We start from the raw sequence: 21,453 nt of genomic DNA on the forward strand, positions 1-21,453 counted from the left end.
CTCTCCCTTTTTCTCTCAAGTCCTCAAGCAGTTGAGTGAGGCTAATTTAGTGAGGTTCAGAGAGCCACCCGAGGGGGATTTCAGGGATCAGCCTCAATGTTTAGACATTAACAATGGCACACATCAAGGTGAGATACATCTGTGCTCTCTTAAAACATTTATTTTCTATCCTCACCCAGCCACCAGTGTCTTTTAAGGAGAGAACAAGGCAATGTCTACTGAAGGCAAAAGAAATCAAAGACTTGAATTAATTCTGAGAACTCAGGCATTTCCGCTCTCCATACCATCTAGCTATTAAGAAAAAAACAAAGACTTAGAGAAATTTGAACTATCTAGATTGGCTATCTATAGTGACTGCATTTGTAAGATAGCAACTAATTCTATAAAATACTGCTTGATTCTTCTACCAATGTTACAAGAGATGGAATATACACCTGAATAGACCACCAGTTGAGATATTTACCAGGTTTAAATGAAAAAAGTTGAGGAGCCTGACTTGCCAGGTTTGGCTGAAGATATTGATTGAAATTATTAGATAATTGTTCACCTTTCTACTTAGATCCATGAGAGGAGACACGCACACAGATTTTACTTTAAATTAATGTTAAATAGTCCAACTGGATCGTTAAAGTTATTTACATTTAGCAATGGATTAAAATGTTAACATTATACATTGAATGAATCTGAATCTTAGTCTCCTTGTAATGCTCTGACTTGGAAACATTTGCTGAGCACATTTAGGGAGGACAATTTTCTGAGTGTAATTTGGTGAATGAAACGTTCAGTCCCTTTACTTTCTGTAGGGGACAAAAATCGAGGGAATGAGAGGAGACAACCTTCTGGACGGTAGCTGATAATTATTAAGCCCATCAAATATTTTAAAGTACTCTTTGGTAGAATAGGATAAGATTGAGGATCATTTGGGTTTAGCCTACAGAACATTAGTAAACATTAATTACAGGCCATTTAAAAAAACATGTCTAGTTTCAAATGTTATTTTTAAAGCAGCACCTAGAATCTATATTAATAAGCTTTGCTTTCTCAAAAATTTCTGGAAAATCATATCACCACATTTGCATTCATCCGATTAAAGATGACGAAGTATTGTTCTAATGCATAAAGCATGAAGACTCCAAGAACAAATAAAGATGTGTGCTAGATAAAAAGAAAATATTGCTAATTTCATATTTGGCATGATTTCAGGAGGGAATGGCCAGGTGAGAACTAAGGGCTAGTAATGCCTTATATTTATTTTTAAATTCATTTTATTAGACCAACAGAAATTGCTTTTTGTATTAATCTTAGAAAAAGTATAATAATCTTTTGAAATTTTTAATTATTCCTATCTAGATGAGCATAAAATAGAGAAATAGTTACTAGCATCGATGCTTGTTTGCACATAAATTAAACAAATAGAAATAATTAATGAATACATGAAAGAAAAGACGTTTAACAACTGGCCAGTTAGACCTGAAATTGTTACAACTATTAGTTCTTTGCTATTTTGTTCTCTGGAGCCTCCAAGAACTTAGAAAATGTGCAGTTGTCACAGAATCACTAATTATTCCTCACCCTAGACCCTTTTCAATAAAGCCATGCCATCCACTGAAGATGTAGACTTACGGCTTATTATTAGGAAATTCTGTCATAAAAATGTACAAGATTATCTTGGAAATGATACCTATAGGGATATTTATTTTGCCTCTTTCCTTTCTCATTTTAGAGTGAGGGCCTAATTCTCCATGTTGGCCGTTGATCGCGGTGGAAGCTGTTGAGAGGTAGCCATGTAATTTCTTTATCTTTCACCTGCAAATTACACACATTATTTTGCAGCTCAAAATAAGCATTCCCAATGAGTTTTATTCAGTAAATGTCTTTCACAGCATTAGTACAGAACTGAGGTACAAAAGAATATTAATCTAATACATTCCAAAATTCAAATACTTGTGATTAATAAGCATTATTATCTATAAATAAGGCCCTAATGATACTTTGGCAGTGTTGTAAACACAAGAATCAGAGGCAATTATTGTCATTATTGTTCGGCAAGTACTTTCCATGAATACCAAATGGGTATTGCTGTCCAGCTACTTGGCAAGAAAGGTTCCTATAAAGAAACAGATGTTGGCCAATCAGGACTGGCTGCGATTATCTGCCCTTAGCCCAAAATGCAGGGCCCTTAAAGAAAGCAAAAAAGAAAAGAAAAAAACCTCAAGACATCAAAACAGTTTTGACATGATTAAAAAAAAAGTCCTTATAATAAATATAAAAGCATCTTGAAAATAATGCTGTGTCCCAATACTGACTTTGGTGAATTGGATACATTAGCAACCATTGTGTTGGCTGGAAGTAAAGGTCACCTGTGAGGCTCCAGACTCAGTGTGATGAGGTGCCCTGGGAGTAAAAATCAGTGGACAACAATAAATAAATTGTAGGAACACAAATAACCCTTCAAAGAGTACGGGCAGGACCATATCTTTATCCTTTTTCCCTTCCTCAGGCCACACAAAGCTCACTCCTGTCTTAAACAGGCCCAGCCCATCAGGCCCAGCGCCAACATTGTGTGTGTGTGTGTGTGTGTGTGTGTGTGTGGTGGTGGTGGGCAGCTGACGCATACAAGTTAGAGCAGGTTGCTCAGCTCATAGAAAGTCCAGGCCCCAGCCGCTCATCTGCTCTGTTGGGCCTTAGAAGTCACCGCAGGCCCAGCATTGGCTGCATCAGTGAGCTGACTCCAGCTTCCAGTCTTACTAAATCCAGTGGCATTGGGTGACAGCTTAACTCGTTTTTGTGGAAAGGGAAAAATAGTTTTGTGTACATTTTCCTACGGCATAGGTGCATTAAGTCTCTGGTACAGATTTGTTGTCTATTTTTCAATTTCCTTGTACCAAGCAAGCCACTGCTTTAAAGACACTATAGGTCTGGACAGCAGGGCTGACAAAGTACTGACGTGGGCTCCAAGACATGGGAGAAAAAGTTAGAGGGGAGGAGTGGGGTAGCAGGGGGTAGGTGATGTTGAGAAGAAAAAACCCTTTTGCCCACCTTCGTTGGCAGTCAGTTCACTGTAGGCGTGTGCTTCACGGAGAATGCGTCCTGGGATCGGACAGGTCCACTTGAGGTGGGCGAGTTTGTTTAGTATGGACGTCCCCCAGCCCCAAGCCCCCAGCAGACACAGTCTTATCAATGGCTTCAGGCTTGATGGGATTTCCCCTTCTTGCCTCAGGGAACTGAAGCAGAAAGGATTCCATCGCCCTCACAATAAACTAGGAGGGGAGCCAGGGAGAGGGTCCACCTATGCGATTTTCCACTGGCTCCTTCTGTAGATGTCCTTGCCAGTCTCAGCCTGGACTCTGCCCTGGAAGCAGGAGCTGCACTCAGAGATGCAGACGCTGGACTCTAGACCATGGGCAGACAGGGGGCAGGGGGTCTATAGCCTGGGCACTGGGCACTCTGTCCTCTCTCTTCCCTTTTGAACTGTACCAATGTGCAGGGGAGAGAATGGTCCCTCAGAATTCAGCAGCCTATGCTCAGTCTCCGAGTGTGCAGAGAAGAGAAAAGGTGAGCTCTGCTAAGCAAATCTTTTCTTATTTCCAAGCATAATGACTCAAGAGAATTTCCATAGCAACAATGACAGCAAAGTAAAAATGACCAAATTTTATGAAGGACTTCCATACACCAGGTGTTGAAACAGGCACCTTGTGTGCATTGTCCTATTTAAGCCTCTAAATGCCATTTGAAGTACAGTTTGTATCCAGTTTTGACAGATGAGCCTCCTAGACGTCTATGGGTTAAGTCACCTGCCCAAGGTACCTGGTTTTGAAATTCGGTCATGTCTCTTACAGTGTTCTTTTAACAGCAATGCTTTACTCTTTACCCCCAAATTCTGGGGGTCCTCTGCTATTCTGAGATTTCCCAGATGTCTCCCTTTTAGGACACCCTTGTGTGAGCTTGCAAAGAGATCTGTGACATTTGTGAGTGCAGCGCCCCCACCAGGCTCACATCAAAACAAGGAAGGTAAACAGCTCTTAGGCTCTTCCACCAGATATTTTTCTATATCACAGATGTTACAACTCTTTCACAGATGTTACAACTCTTTCAATATAATGAGAGATGGTAACTGTTCCTGAATTCAAGCCCCCACAAAAACTATTTTTCAGAGAGAATGGCTTGAAAGGGTTCTATAGAGCTGAGATGTTTACAGTCATGAACTTCACATAATGTTTGACTTAACTTATACATTATGATATGTCCAGATAGCACTAGCAAGTTTGACATTGGGATTTATTTATTATTAATTCGTATTTCTAATGGCTGACAGAACTTTTCATGACCAATTGAAATGACAAAAAAAGGCATGATTAAGAATTGAAATATCACAGTCAGCCACATCTCCCAGCCCTACATGATAATCACAGAATAAGGCTCAACATATTAACCTGAAATGATTCTCACAGTTTGGTTGGGATGGTGCATTTACACCAAAGTATGATATTACCTGCAAGTTACCATAAGGGTCTCAGAAGGTGCATGTATGTTTATCTATAAATTCTTGTGCTGAATATACAGATAGTAATTGTGTCGGTTTCTCTGTATATAAGCACCCTGGGGAAGAAAAGAGCCTATTAATGGGAGTACCATCCCCTAAGCATGATGTTGACCATGGACTCCAGAGACTATCCTTGCTTCCAGGCTCATGGGAGAGCCTGTGTGGCTGCTTTGGTTGGTTCTCTCCTCCCTGTGCTCAGCCTGTGCACACCTTTGAAGGGACTGTGTGGATGTCTTGCAGGCACAGGCCACTGTCTTAAACCTCCTTACCTGGCCTCCTTCGGGAGACAGTGGAGCTGTTTCAGGGGAGCTCAGGATAAATCACTGAGGCTGGAGTCTGGGCACTCCGCTGGGGGCTGCTGTGAATCTGGGCACCGCTTTCCCATACACTGACCATGGGCAAATGCTGGTTCCCAGCTAGTGGGAAAAGATGTGGTTTTGTTTGGTCTAAGAGGAAGTATAGTCAGCCGTGGAACTTTGAGAAACACTGGTGCTCCACTCACAGCCACAGTGACATAAAGGGGGAACAAAACCTCAATAATAATTTCATTCTAAATGAAATCTTCATTGCTTCCACTGGCCCTCAAAGGGAAAAAGAAATGCACTGTAAAGGTCAAAGTGAAAAGGTTACTTGGCTTTCACAAATGACTTTAACCAATTAATTAATTAGTTATTAATTAATTTTCTGCCTGATTCCAATAAAGGATTTGAGGAAGGTTATAAAAATACATGACAGAAAGAAAGAAACTAAGGTGGGTAAATGAGCCAGGGTAAAGTCAGCGTAAATTGATGCATCTCCTCAAATGCTACACTCTGCTTGAAGGTGGTACAAAGTTGTGTAAGATGACAAGCGGTGGCACTTGCTTTCTCCATAGCAAAGAAATAAAAAACTTAAAAAAACAAGAGTTTTACCTTGCTACCAAGATATGGTACCTTTTACTACCATACCTTGTTATGTTACTTTTATTTAAAATAAATAACTACCAAGCTATGTTAACTTTTATTTAAAAAGACACTATTTTTAAGATGAACTATTAATTACATGACTCAAATATATCCCCTAATATTTAACCTCAGGAAAAAATGTTCTGAGAGGAATTTACTGTGATATCATTTGTGTTAAAAAATAAAAAAGCTAGTGTTGAATCCATTAGAATTTTCTATTGGAGAAGTGAAATTGTGATATTCTCTGACAGTTTTTAATGCCAGCAATTGGCATTTTCTTCCTATATTTACTTCCCATAAAATAATTTGACAGTTTATAAAATATAGATCACATCTGCTTTTTCCTCGTAAGGCCCAGGAGGTCAATAAATGATGTATGTTCACTGTTTCTTCTATTTTTTTGCTTGGGTATTCAAGAGGCAGATGGTGTGAAGAGCCCAGTAAAGCGCCTTATATTGAGGGGTATATAAAGCCATGTGCACTAAGTCCCACTAGTTTAGTGACTTGGTTGCTTCATGGAACCCTTTTGCTTTCAGTTTTCTCATCTGTTAAATTAGGGTATGGGACTGAGTTGATCTTTGAGTTGCCTTCTAGTCATAAAATTATGTGTTTTGAATTTTCTGTCATCTAGAAATCCATTAATGTAAGCATGATTTTTAAATACCTTGTTATATTTCAATTGATCCAAGACTTGGGTAAAGAAGAACAGAGGGCACTCTATTATGCAGTGTAAATCAATAAAATGAAAATGTATCCATTGACAACATTAGTATTTTTCACCTATTACAGAGCTGTGCCATCTCTTTGAATACAATACACTTTTATGCCCCATTAAAGCATGCTTGACATAGCTTTCAACTACTTGGAAATGCTGGGAAGTTGAAAAACATAACATTTACAAAAGATACATCTGGTGCATATTTATCTGACTTGAAATAAGGAATCATTTAAGTACTGCTGAGCCATCTCCATATTAGGAGAAAAGATATGCCATGCCTAAATGTGCAATTGGTAGTAAAATACATGCAGGTTTTAATTTCTCTTATGCATATTTTTTTACTTGACACATGTTAAATATATGGAAATATTGATTAGGGCTTAATTCATCTATTTGAGTTGTTGGAATTGCTTTTCCCCTGAATTTTATAGGTTATGCCATTAAATCTAGTTTATGTTCTAGATGAGTTAAGTTTTGAAAGGGGTGCACAGTAGCACTTTCTACTTAGAAAAGCTACTTCTTTCAGTGCAGGAGCTCTTAACCTGGGGATGTGGACAAGTTAGGCATCCTGAGATAAGCTTCAGGGGCTCTCTGAACCTCCGGAATTATATGCAAACATTTGTGAGTGCATATATGCATATGATCTTTTCTTTGCTGGGAAAGGTCTAACTTACATCAATATATCAAAGAAGCTTGTGACCCTGTGTAGTGTAGTGGAAAGATGGAATTGTAAATACTTGGGGTTATCCCCTACTAGTTGTTTAACTTACCTTCTGTAGCTGCCTACCTTCTGCAGGCCTTACCTGTAAAATAAAATAGTTGCACTAAACAATCTCAAATTCCCTTTCCAGCACCAGCACTCTGTAGCTCTGAGTCAGATTTGCACATACATCTACCTAAATATTGAAGCCACCAATGCCCCCCAGCATTTGTTCTAGCCACTGCGTTAATTTTTAAGTTGTTATTGTGGAGTTTCTGTGTGGCGCATAGAGCTGCATGCATATCAAGCTGGGGAAAAAAGCACACCTAAAAATTGTATAGCTCTTCTAGAATGCCATGTGGCAGAGCATATGAAATATAACTTGTACCCTCCAGCTCACACACACTTTAATTAATGTTATGGGCTGTGCTTTAAACTGAGACAAGTGAGAAAATCAAGGTTAAGGACGCTCTGTTCTTTACTATGTAGAAGGAAAGAAGAGACAGCTATGTAAATTAAGGATTTCATATCTCCTTGTCAATTTCTTATCCGTTGTCAGTTTGAATGATTTCTAAATCAGAAGAATGCTGGAGATCTGTTTTTCCATCAGTTTTGAGCCTAAGGAATTTGGAGCTGGAGTTCTGAGCCAGGAAACAGTCCTGTTTTGAATTCAAAGGCTCTACTGCTGAGCACAGATGCCAGGCTGATGATAAATTCTGAAAGGTTCAGCTTGATATTTCAAGCCCAGAGGTCAGAGAGGATTCCTTGGAGTGGGCAAATGAGGAACAGCAAATGTGGCCAGGGAGCCTCTAGGTGTCACACAAGGAGAGTAGCCCCTTAACAGGATTTGGTAATGTGGTCAGCTTTTAAGAAAAATTTGTTATAGTGGGCACTGGTTATATGGTCTCTCTAAATTTCTATATACCTGAAATGATGTAGCTCCATTATCTAGAAGGCTTAAAAAATTTTTCACTTTACACTTAGTTATGTTATCATATAGACCCAATCTTCAAAGCTGATATGATCTGCTGTGCAAAAATTCTCAATTTGAGAGAGATTAATTGTACAGATTCTCCCAGAATTTTCTTTTTGAACCCTTAAGATCGATCACGTCAGCATGGCAGCTGGGCATGCGGACTAACTTCACAGGCATGCTACAAACCAGATTTCAACTCAGAGCCAGACACACTCCCCCTCTTTTCTTCCACCAGATATTTTTCTGTATCACAGATCTGTTACAACTCTTTCAATATAATGAGAGATGATAGTTTCTGAATTCAAGCCCCTACAAAAACTATTTTTCAGAGCGAATGGCTTAAAAGGGTTCTATAGAGCTGAGATGTTTAAGGTCATGAACTTCACATAATGTTAGACTTAACTTATACATTACAATATATCCAGATGGCACTAGCAAGTTTGACATTGGGATTTATTTATTATTAATTCGTATTTCTAATGGCTGACAGAACTTTTCATGACCAATTGAAATGACAAAAAAAGGCATGATTAAGAATTGAAATATCACAGACCGAATTTCGATGAGGAAGGACAGAAAAGTATGTTTTTTTTTTTCTTTCTGAAGGACCATAGTTCTAATGCTCTAAAGCATTGCCAGAAACAGAAATACTTCCCACGCTGTTTCCTTAAGCAATTAAGTTATTGATCTGCCTCTCACCATTACGTACCTTGATGGAAAGACACATCAACTCACCCTGAGAACCAGGCACCCCCAGGAGGTGGGAGGTCAGAGTAAATTGGCTGATGATGTGTTTTCATCTTGGAAGGAGAGGAAGTAAAAGATTAACATTTGATGCCATTTTGTCCCACTGGAACTTATCTGAATGACCAAAGCTGTCCTGTGAGAGCTCTCTGTCCTGTTCTTTCTGCTTCTCCGGAGCACCACCCAGACAGAGAGGGGCAGCAGACACATGTTTTGGTAAATGATACTTGAGCTTTCTACCTAGGAATATTCTTGGGGGAAACTCTGAGCATATTGATAAAGCAACCACAGTACAGTTAAATGGCATGCCATGGATAACATTAACTGGTTTAACTATAACCCCTTTGGTCAACAATATGTATGTTTATTCATATATGTATACTCAGGGTAAATACTCTTTGACTTCAGTATCATAAAGACTTTGGAAGAAGAAAGGAAATAAAATGTGTCAATAGCTCCTTAGAAAAAACTGCCTTGTAGGTTAAAAGTATTGTTACCTTTACAGTGACTCAGTGTTGCCATGCAGCAGGAGATCATAAGACATCCCATGAAATGGAAGGTGAAGAGAAACAAACAAAAAAACGTCTCTGACACTTTGCGATGCAGCTTATTCAGAAATTTTCAAGCCCCTTCCCTAAGGCCCTGGTATTCCTGCTGTACTTAACATACATTATTTTGGTTTGGAAACACCATTGGTTTATCATGATAATTTCTTTGGTTGAGTAGAATTATTCAGAACTTGGGGATTGAATTCCACTGTGAACAAGTTATGCATAGGTGAGAACTGAGATCCTTCAACTTGGATTTCTAGCCTGGGGTCTGCCTAGAGATTGTCTTTTGTCTCTTGAACTTTTATATTTATTTCATTAATTACTTATTTATGTGAATTCCAGGGCAGTGATTTTTCTTTTTGCTCAGTTTTATTGAGAAATAATTGAAATATATCAATGTATAAATTTAAGGTATACTGTAGGATGGTTTGGTTTACATATATTGTGAAATGATTATGACAATAGGTTCCACTAATATTCATCATCTCAAATATATACAAAAACAAACACAAAATGTTTTTTCCTTATGATGAGAACTTTTAGGATTTATTCTCTCAGCAACTTCCCTGTATCATGCAGTAGTGGGAGCTACAGTCAACATGTTTTACATTATATCCCTGGTACTTAGTACTAAATAAGCACTTAGTACTTATTTATCTTGTACTGCAAGTTTGTACCTTTTTATTGCCTTCATCCAATTCCCCCTCCCCTAACACCTCCACCTCTAGTAACCGCAAATCTCATCTTTTTTTCTGTGAGTTTCATGGGTTTTTGGTGGTTCTTTTTTTTTAAGATTCCACATGTAAGTGAAATCATATGGGCTTTGTCTTTCTCTGTCAATTTATTTCACTTAGCATAATGTCGTTAAGATCCATCCATGTTGTCACAAATGGTAGGATTTCCTCATTATTTATGGCTGAATATTATTCCATTGTATTTATATGCCACAACTACTTTACCCATTCACCCAGCCAAGGACACTTGGTTGTTTCCATGTCTTGACCATTGTAAATAATGCTGCTATGAACTTGAGGATGAACATATCATTTCAAGTCAGTGTTTTTGTTACATTTGGATATATTCCCTGAAGTGGAATATGGTAGTTCTATTTTTAATTTTTTGAGTATCCTCTGTACTGTTTTTCACAGTGGCTACACCAATTTACATTCCCCAACAGTGCACAGGTTTTCATTTTCTCCACATCCAAGCTAGCACTTGTTATCTTCTGTTTTATTTTTTTTGATGATAGCCTTTATAACAGGCATGAGGAGATATCTCATCGTGGTTTTAATTAGTATTTCCCTGATGATTAGTGATGTTAAGTATCTTTTCATATACTTGTCCTTTCATATATTTTCTTTGGAGAAATGTCTATTCAGGTCCTCTGCCCATTTGGTAATTGGGTCAACACATTTTCTTGCTATTGAGTTGTGTAAGTTCTTTTTATATTGTGGATATTAACTCCTTATTAGATATACGGTTTGCAAATAATTTTTCCTATTATGCAGTTTGTCTTTTCACTTTGTTGATGGTTTTTTTAGGTGTGCAGAATGCTTTTTGTTTGATTTAGTACCACTGCTTTTTAAAATTTTGTTGCTTGTGTTCTAGTTATCATATCCAAAAAATCATTGCCAAGACCTATGTCAAGATTTATTCCTGTGTTTCCTTCTAACAGTTTCATGGTTTGAGGTCTTATATATAAGTCTTTAATCCTTTTTAAGTTAATATTTTTTGGTGTGTAAGGGTATGGGTCCAGTTTCATTCTTTGACATGTGAATATCTAAATATCTCAGGACCATTTATTGAAAAACTGTTCTTCGTTGAGTATTCTTGGTTCCCTTGTCAAATATTACTTGACTCTATATACTTGGGTTTATTTCTGGTCTCTTGATTCTGTTCCATTGGTCTATTTGTCTGTTTTAATTCCAGTACCATACTGTTTTGATTACTATAGTTTTATAGTATAGCTTGAAATCAGGAAATGTAATGTCTCTGATTTATTGTTTTTTCTCAGGATTTCTTTGTCTATTTGGGTCTGTTGTGGTTCCAGACACATTTTAAGAGTGTTGTTTCTACTCCTGTAAAAAAAAAATGCCATCAGAATCTTGATAGGGATTGCATGGAATCTATAAATGACTTTTGGTGGTATTGACATTTTAACAATATTGATTTTTCCAATCATGAACATGGGATACCTTTTCACTTATTTGTATCTTTCTCTCTTTCATCAGTGTCTTATAGTTTCAGAGTAGGGATCTTTCACCTCCTTAGTTAAATTAATTCCTGAATATTTTATTGTTTTTGATCCTATTTTAAATAGGATCAATTTTTAAATCTATTTTTTCAGAAAAGTCATAATTAGTGAATAGAAACACCATTCATTTTCACTTGTTAATTCTGTACACTGCAACTGTAGTAACAGGTTTTTAATTGAGTCTTTAGGGTTTCCTCTGTAATAAAATCATGTCACCTGCAAATAGAGACAATTTTGCTTCTTTCCAGTTTTGATGCCTTTTATTTCTTTTTCTTGTTTGATTGCTTTAGCTTAGAGTTCTAGTGCTATGTTAAAAAGGAGTGGTGAGAGTGTGCATGCTTGTCTTGTTTCTTAAAGGACAAGCTTTAAGGATCTTAAAGGAAAAGCTTTCAACCTTTCACCATCAGGTATGATGTTATCTGTGGACTTGTCATATATGGCCTTTATTATGTTGAGATACAGTAGTCTCTGCTTATCTGCAGCTTTGGTTTCTGTAGTTTCAGTTACCTGTGATGAATTGTGGCCCAAAAGCAGATGATTCTCCTTCTGATGTGAGGTCAGAAGGTCAGTAATTGTCTAATGCTACATCACAATGCCCACATCATTCATCTCACTTCATTTCATCATGTAGGCATTTTATCATCTTACATCATCACAAGAGGAAGAAGGTTAAGTACAGTACAACAAAACAGTTTGAGAGACAGAGATCACATTCATATAACTTTCATTATAATATATTGTTATAATTGTTCTATTATTATTAGTTATTATTAATCTTTTACTGTGCCCATATTATAAATTAAACTGTATTGTAGGTATGTGTGTATAAGAAAAAATGTTATGTAGGGGTTCAGTGCTATCCATGGTTTCAGGCATCCACTGTGGGTCTTGGAATGTATCTTCTGTGGTAAGGGGGTATTACTGTATATTCCTTTGTAACAATTTGTTTAGAGTTTTTATCATGAACAGATGTTGAATTTTATCAAATGCTTTTATTGCCTCTGTTGAGAAGATCATATGATGGTTTTCTTTCATTTTATTGATGTGATATATCACAGTGATTGATTTGTGTATATTGAACCAACCTCACATCCAGAGATAAATCTCATTTGATTATGGTAATGATCATTTTAATGTGCTGCTGAATTTGGTTTGCTGATATTTTATTGAGAATTCTTGCATCTGTATTTTTTAATGATATTAGCCTGTAGCTTTCTTTTCTAACAGTGTCCTTTTCTGATTTTGGTATCAGGATAATGCTGGCCTTGTGAAATGACTTTGGGGGAGTCCCTTATTCATTGATTTTTTTGGAAGAGTTTGAGTAGGAGTTCAGAGTCTTCTGTGAGTGTTTGGTAAGATTCACCCACTGGTCATCTGGTCCTGGGCCTTTCTTTGTTGGGGTATTTTTGATTACTGTTTCTATTTATCTATTCAATTAATCTATTCATATTTTCTATTTCTTCCTGATTCATTGTTGGTTAAGGTATATGTTTCCAAGAATTTTTCCATTTCTTCTAGGTTGTATGGGTTTTTGGTGTACAGTTGTTCATAGTAGCCTCCTATGTTCCTTTCTATTTTTAATTTGGTTAAGTCTAACAAAGGGTGTGTCCATTTTGTTTATCTTTTCAAAGAACTGACTCTTAATTTGGTTATCTATTCTGTTATTTTTCATTTGTTTCCCTTCTTCTGCTGTCGGCACAGTTTGTACTTTCTTTTCTAGTTTCTTAAGTCATAGAATTAAATTGTTTATTTAGGATCTTTTTTGTTGGCATTTATTGCTATGAAATCCCCTCTTAGAACTGATTTTGCTGTATCCCACAAGTTAGGGTATGTTGTGTTTCCATTTTGGTTTGTCTCAAGAAAGTTTTTAATTTTCCCTTTAATTTCTTTGAGTCACTGGCTTTTCTCAGGAAAGTGTTGTTTAATTTCCAGTTTTCCTCTTGTTATTGATTTCTAGTTTCATGCCTTTGTGCTAGAGAAGATACTTGATATGATTTCAGTCTTCCTGAATTTGCTAAGACTTGCTTTGTGGCCTAACTTATGGTCCAACCTAGAAAATGTCCTATGTGTGCTTGAGAAGAATGTGTGCTCCACTATGTTGTATGAAATATCTGTATATGTCTATTAGGCCCATTTGGTCTATAGTGTTGTTCAAGTTTCCTGTTTACTTACTGATTCTCTGGGTGATCTATCCATTGTTGAGAATGGAGGATTAAAGTACCCAACTATTACTGTATTCCTGTTTATTTCTCCTTTTAGGTCTGTTAGTTTTTGTTGTATATATTTAGGTGCTCCAATGTTGGGTACATAAATATTTACAATTTTTATATCTTCTTGATGTATTGACCCTTTTATCATTATATAGTGACGTCCTTTGTCCTTTTACTATTTTTAGCTTAAAGTCTATTGTCTGCTGTAAGTATAGCTACACCTGCTTTTTTTGGTTACTATTTGCTTGAAATGTCTTTTTCTATTCCTTCACTCAATGTCTAAGAGTGTCATTAAGGCTAAAGTGAGTCTCCTGGAGTGGCTTTTTGAAAAAAATCCATTCAGCTATTCTATGTCTTTTAAGTGGAGAGTTTAATCCACTTATGTTTAAATTAATTATTGATAGGTAAGGAGTTACCTATCAATATTTGCCATTTTAAATATTTTCTGGATGTTTTATAGATCCATTGTTTCTACTTCCTTTTCCTGATATCTTTTTGTGTGTTTTAATGTCTTTTGTTACCAGTATACATCAACTTCTTTATCATCTTCTTTTGTGTGATTACTGTATGATTCTCCCTTGTGATTACTATAAGGCTTATGTAAAATGTTTTAGACTTCATAACACCCTACTTTAAAATGATAACAGCTTAAATTCAATAGAATTTTTAAACTTTATACTTTTATTTTTCCTCTTCCTTACATTTTAGGTTATTGTGGTTACAACTTACATGCTTTAAAAAATATTGTGTGGCTAATACATTATTAACATTATTTAGTTATTGTTCTTTTTACTACAGTATTAAAAAAACTTCTAGACTAGAGCTATATAGTAGATTATGCACCACTATTACCATATTGTAGAATCTAACTCTGACTGAATATTTGCTATAACCAGTGAGATTTACATACCTTTTCATATTTTTATTTTGCTAATTAGTGTTCTTTTACATCCACTTAAAGAACTTCCTTTTACATTTCTTGTAAGGCAGAACTGGTGGTAATGAATATCCTCAGCTTTTGTTTGTTTGGGAAATTCTTTATCCCTCCTTTGTTTCTGAAGGACAGCTTCACCAGGTATAGAATTCTTGGTTGACAGTTATTTTCTTTCAATGTTTTCAATATGTTATACCAGTGTCTTCTGACCTGAAAGTTTCTGTGAGAAATCTACTCATAGTCTTATGGGGGTCCCCTTGCATATAACTTCTCTCTTTTCTCTTGCTGTTCTTAAAATTCTTTGTCTTTGATTTTGACAATTTAATTACAATGCATCTCAGTGTGACCCTATTTGGGATCCTTTGGGTTTCATGGATTTGGATGCCTACTTTTCTCACCAGGTTCAGAAAGCTTAAATATACTTTCTGTCCCCCTTTTTTTCTGTTCTTCTGGCATCCCCATAATATGAATAGTTTCTTTTCATTGTGTCCCAAACTTCCCAAAGGCTTTCTTCATGCTTTTTCACCCTTTTCCCTTTTTGATCCTCTGATGGGGTAATTTCCATACTCCTATCCTCCATGTCACCAATTCTTTCCCCTATATGTCTGTTTTTGAAACTCTATTGAATTCTTCAGTTCCGTTATTGTATTTTTGAACTCTAGGATTTCTGTTTGGCCTTTTTCATGATTGCTAATTCCTTGTCAGACTTCTTGTTTTGTTCATGCATTGTTTTCATAATTTTGTTTAGTTGTCTGTTTGTGTTTCCTTGTAGTACATTAAACTTCCTTACAAGGATTATCCTGAATTTGTCTGACAGTTCATACCTCTCTATTTCTTTAGGATCAGTTATTGGAGCTTTATTAGTTTCCTTTGGTGGTGTCATATTCACCTGAATTTTTGTGATCCTGGCTTCCCTACATTGATATCTGTACTTTGAGTAACTGGGTTCCTCTTCCAGACTTTGTAGGTCTGCTTTACTAGAGACAGTTCTTCACCAAACAGCTCAGTCTGTGTTTCTGGGTGTGTCTGCTCATAATGTCCCTGGGCCTTCTCTTATGGTCTATTTTTGGTCAAGGCAGCTGTTTGAGCTGTGAGGACAGGGATGGGTGTGTGTGTCACTGGCTGAAAAAACAGGTGACTAGAACTGCTGGCTTGGTTCCCCAACCAAATGAGGCTGTAGGATGGGTTCCACCATTGCTTGGAGTCTCTGGTCAGGTTTACTAGATGTTTGGGACTGGGTACTATATTCAGGATAGATGGGGTTCTGAGTCTGCTTCCCTGCCCTGGCAGGGCAGCAGGCTAGCCCCCTGGGCCTGTACAGTTCATTGTTCAAGGACCCAAATCAAGCCTGAGTGTACACTGAGTTCCCTGGTCAGGTGAGGCCACTGGTTTTCTCTGCATATGGGAGATGTCATGGGCTGTGCTTTCTGTTCAATTGCCCTGGTATAGGGCTGTTGAATGGGCTATGCAGCTTCCTGCCTAGGCATAGGAGAAGCAGCTGTCTGGTGGGTAGTGCTCTTTCTTTGTTGTCTTGAATCAAGCTGACCCATACCCCAAGTTTTCTGACTTAGCAGGGCATCTGGCTTTGCTCTGCAAGCCACCAGCTCTGTGAGGGCAGTTTTGCTAAGTAAATATGAAACAGACATATAGATTAAAAAAAATAAAAGAAAGGTTCTGTCACTTTGTCCCTCTTTAGTGAAGGTGCTGAGATCAGAAATCTAAATGATTCTTCTATGGGTGTCATTTAGAAAATGTGATCATAACATTATAGGGTTGGTTCTGTAAACTATACTTTTTTATGTTATGGGTTGTAGAGCATTATTATTTTAAATATAGAAGCATTTCCTTTTTTATACTAGCTGTCCTAAGAATACTATACAATGTTTTAAATTACCTCTTTTCTTCATATAATCAACCAAGAATATTTTTTCTGATGGAAAATCTTACTACAAAAGACAAGGAGATGTGCTTTTTAAAGATATAATTCTCCATCAGAAAAGGGATAGGCTACTAAGTTATCCAAATAAAGTGGAATGTGCTATTAAATTATTCCTTCAATTTTGGGAATTTATGAGTGAATATTCACTATGCAACATTGTGTGTTCATATTGTACATCCAGAATTTAAGAAAAATCAATAATCTTTTTTGAGAAAGCACTGGAAGTTAATTTTTAGAAAATCATATCATGTGTCTATATACTTAAATGGCTGGGCTCTTTGAACTGAAATGATTGAAATTCCACTATAAATTTGAGTTAAGTTGGTAAATCAGTTTAACTCAATGAATTGGATGGTTCAAGTAGATAGGACAAAATCAAAGAAGCTATAAAGGAGACACACCCCTCCAAAGGAGGCATTTCTTATGGCATTTAGAAAGAAGTGAAAAAAGATCACAGACTTTTTGTCTAATAGTTATTTGAGGTGAATGTATAACTTTATGGGTATGTAAAGTAGGAAAATAAGTGGGCAAAAACAAGTAAAAATCGGAGTGTTACAACAAATATTTTTTAGGAACCTGCATATGTTTTGCATTTCAAAGGCTTTCCTTTCTCTCATTTTGGTTATGCCTTTTTGAGTAGCTAATGTATTTATCAGAACTGATAACCTGAGTGAGATGATTTGGCCTTTGATTATGTTTCTAGTGCCTCTGATGCCTATTTCATTTTTTTTCTAAGGAGACAGTGTGTATTTACTTTTTGTAGAAATAAATTTTCATTTCAAACTGCTCCGTTTCAGGTTTTATTTTTTTCATTTTGCTCTTTGAATTTTCTTCTGTTACATTTTTTTCCTATTGGTGTTTATCATTTCCATATTTATTTCTGCTTTGCTCTGGTTTCCATTTTTTCCCAGTGATATTGTGGGAATTTCTCTGCCCTGCCATTGAGTTTCCTTTTCAATATTCCTTGTGCACCTATCAACTATCTTGGTGAATAGCTTCCTTATCTCTCTTCATTCTCTTTGGTTTTATGGATGTAGTATATTGTCATCTTCCTATGGAGATTTCCCAAGCTATTGGAAATTTCAATCCAATATATGTTGATGGACAACACATTTACAGTTTTCATTGAATTTCTAATTGGCTTTGCTCCCTAATTTCTTTTCCACATTGCTCAGTCTTCCTCATGGACATAGAGTCTGTCTTTTTCACTTACCTGTCTAGGTCCTTCTATCTGGTAGACTTTGGTTATGTCTAAGAAACTCTAGGTTGAGATTTCTGCCTAGCCAGCTTAACATGGGCAGTTAAGTACATTCTTCTCATCAGCTTACTAGATAGCAACTACAACCCATTTTTTTTTTTTGAACAGACTTGACTTGTAGAAGGAAGACCCCTTAGATGGAGGTGGCATTTGTGTGTATGTTTAGTAAATAGATAGCCAGATGGGGTTCTAATAGGGACTGTGCACTTACCACTGCTTGTTTCAGCCTGGGTAAACCACTGAATTCTCTGCAACTCTATGCATTCTTGGAGATAATAACACCCTACTCATACTCTTTTTTGTGTGAATTTTGTACTCGGAGCACTTATAATAAGTGCTAATAATTTCCTCTGTACTTACCTATATAGAGACCTCAGAAAACTTAAAGCTGTACAAACGAGACACAATAAACATGGTAGACATGGTAGAAGTTGGCATGATAAAAATAATGCTATTAATAGAGCACTTTCAGTGTTTCAAAGCTCATTCATACTGCCCATTTTATTTTATATTTACAATGACCTTGAGATCTGGTGAGGATCCCAGACCCCTCAGAGGAGAATTGGGGCATCTCTTTGGGACACTGCTGCCATGTGATTTATTTGGGAGGAAAGAAATGCCCACTAAAAAGCCACATGGATATTCTGGAGGTAAAAGTTAGTAAGAGATCATCCTGAGTGTGGAAAATTGGATCCATTCAGCCTCATGGGGAAGAGGAGTTTTATATTTCATTTCCAAGTTCAGAGAAAAGAAAACCTTTCCTTTTCTTTCCTTTTTGTTGCTGTTGGCAGGACTGTAAGACTGCAACTCACATATAAGATGTCCTGGTCCAAATTTTCAAAGAGCCTCTGTACTTTGCATGTGTTAGATTTTTCATGCATAGCTACAGTGCTGCATGGTGGTAGAATCTGTGGGGTGGAGGGGAGGGTGGGCACGGATGGGCTTTTCACATTTGCCACCTCGGTTTGAATGTGGAAATGTACTAGTTTTATGAGATTTGGTTTTCTTAAAAGTAGACTTCCTTAAGGAGGCTTATATCTTGAGCAATCCTGTCTTTAAATGAACAGTTCTGAAAATGATAAGGAATCTGTGCCTGTCTGCCTGGATGGTGGTGAGAAACTGGTTTCTTGTTTGATAACAGAACTCAGCAAATAGAGAGCTCTGCGCTGTCTGGCATTTTGTGTGGGCTAGAATGACTCAGTTGCTTATGGGTCATGTCATATGTTTTTCCCAGGTACTTTTTGCCTAGAATGGACTCTAACTAGGAAATGAGTAAATGTCTCAGGGCTAGTGATTTGATAACAGAAAACTTTGAGAATTTGGTTTATTTTCAGAAAGAGACAGATTCTTTCTCTCTGATGTGACTACCAGTCACTTTAAACTTCCTGTTTTGGCTATTTGCCATCTGTGTCTGTTAGGTTAGAGAAGGTTATCCTGTGGTAGAAAATAACATGAAAATCTTAGTGGCTTAAAATAATGAGTTTATTTCTTGATCCCATTGCATGCCCACTGGGGGCCAGAAGGGGCGTCTCCAATGTAGACATCTGGACTCAGGATGATGCAGGCACTTGATTACACCTACTTCCATATGCACCATAACAGGGAGAAGGGAATGTGGTGACACTTGCCCTACTTCTTAAAGCTTCTGCCCACATTTGACACCTGTCACTTCTCATATTTCATTGGTCAGAAAGGTCATATGACCATGCCTAACTTCCAAGTAGTTGGGGACATTCAACTCTACTCTGAACATAGCAAGAAGAGAATAGAAAAATTAAAACTGCTTATTACTCTTCATCATCCACTAAACATAACCACACAGGGAAGGAATTCCTCGATGATTATGGTAACTAGCCCTGACAGTGTGAATTTCTCTGCCCCAGAGATTTTTGAGCATTGTTAAAAAGTGTTGTCATATATCTCTACCATAGTCCCCATGAACTGAATGCTTTGCATCCTTGGAATCTTAGGATGCAGCAGCTGCAAGGACTACTGATGCTTTGAAGTGCTTCCAGTCACAATGGTTATGATGAAAATAATGGTGAAGAGTAAAACCACCCACAGAGAGAAACATACCCCTCAAGCACTTGCTTTACTTCTACTTTTTTTCCACTTTCTTCTAAAAAAGTCTTAATCAAGCCTTTCAAGTCTTAATTAAAGGACGTCTTTGTGATCAGATTAATCAACATTTGATGGTCAAGGAAGTTAAGACTCTAAGAATGTAGAGAGAGTAAAATTTCTCAAGTCTCTAACATATAAGTTGAAGTGTTTAATTCATTGTTGGGGGATTTGTCTTGTAATCACCACCTTACCACCTCCACCCCCACCCTCTCACCACCTCCACCACCACCGCCCTCACCACCATCACCATCACCAACACCTCCATCACCCTCACCACCACCAGTGCTACCACCACCTATCATTATAAACCACACTTGTGTGACCCATATGTTTCTCTTCAGACCATCATGGGGACCATAGAATTAGGTAAGATGTTTAGTAATTTAACTTGTTTATTTTCCCCCTCCACATTGCACGGTCTAGAAATTTAAAAAGTCACGGAAGGCTATTGCGGCGGGCGGCTCCGCTGAGTTAGTTGCCTCACGGCGCTCTCTGCGGGTATCCCAAGGCCGCGCGCCGCCCGTTGTTCCAGCGAGGTGCTGGGCACTCCTCAGGCCGGCGGCGTGGGTGAGCAGCCGCCATGCTGGTCTTCATTCTCACCAGTCAGATCCTCCTAACCAATGTGGCAGCGGTACGGATGAAGCGCGCCGTGAAGCGCTTTGAAATCGCCTGCTACGAAAATAAGGTCGTTGGCCGGCAGAGCGGCGTGGAAGAAGGTCTTGACGAAGTTCTACAGACCTACTCAGTGTAAATGTTTCTAAAGGTCAGGTTGCCAAGAAGGAATGTCTGATCAGTGCATTTGGAACAGATGATCAGATTGAAATCTGTAAACAGATTTTGACTAAAGGAGAGGGTCAAGTATCAGATAAAGAATGGCACATGCAGCTGGAACAGATGTTCACGGACATCACAACTATTGTAGCTGACAAATGTGTGAACCCTGAAACAAAGAGACCATACACGGTTATCCTTATCGAGAGAGCCATGAAGGATATCCACTATTCAGTCAAAACCCACAAGAGTACAAAACAGCAGGCTTTGGAAGTGATAAAACAGTTAAAGGAGAAAATGAAGATGGAACGTGCTCACTTGAGACTTCGGTTCATTCTTCCAGGGAATGAAGGGAAGAAGCTGAAAGAAAAGCTCAAGCCACTGATGAAGTTTATAGAAAGTGAAGACTATGCAACAGTTAGAAATTGTGTGTCTGATTGACCCAGGCTGCTTCAGAGAAATTGATGAGCTAATGAAAAAGGAGACAAAAGGCAAAGGTTCTTTGCAAGTACTCAATTTGAAAGATGTGGCAGAAGGAGAGGAGAAATTTGAATGACGTTCATCAGTCTCTTCAGCTGTAAAACACTAAAGCATTTTCATTTTCCACAGTCCTGTTCTTTCTGTGATCTGCCAAGTACTTGCTCAAACTATGTGACCTCCCCATTTTATGTTAAATGTATACACAAAAAGACTTTCCTAAACAAGTATTATAATGTGGGAGATTAATTTCAGTTTAATTTTAAAGTGGGGTTTTAGGCAAAAATGAAAAGTCCAAAATATAAAGTCCAGA

The 21,453-nt window shown here is 37.5% G+C and overlaps 1 long non-coding RNA gene and 1 pseudogene across 3 annotated transcripts in view; both read left to right on the forward strand.

Annotated features, from left to right (window-relative positions):
* LOC118930356 (uncharacterized) overlaps positions 1-21,453 on the forward strand; it is a 45,294-nt gene that overhangs the window by 11,740 nt on the left and 12,101 nt on the right. Inside the window, exon 2 of one of the 3 annotated variants that reach the window (XR_005032015.2) lies at positions 1,724-1,778. The exons of the other annotated variants lie outside the window; for them this stretch is intronic. This is a non-coding gene — a long non-coding RNA (uncharacterized LOC118930356). The remainder of the gene's footprint in view (positions 1-1,723; positions 1,779-21,453) is intronic. 3 annotated transcript variants of the gene reach the window in all.
* On the forward strand, positions 20,471-21,313 carry LOC118930355 (ribosome maturation protein SBDS-like; annotated as a pseudogene).

This window comes from Manis pentadactyla, chromosome 2 (genome assembly GCF_030020395.1).
Source record: "Manis pentadactyla isolate mManPen7 chromosome 2, mManPen7.hap1, whole genome shotgun sequence".
Classification (NCBI taxonomy): Eukaryota; Metazoa; Chordata; class Mammalia; order Pholidota; family Manidae; genus Manis; species Manis pentadactyla.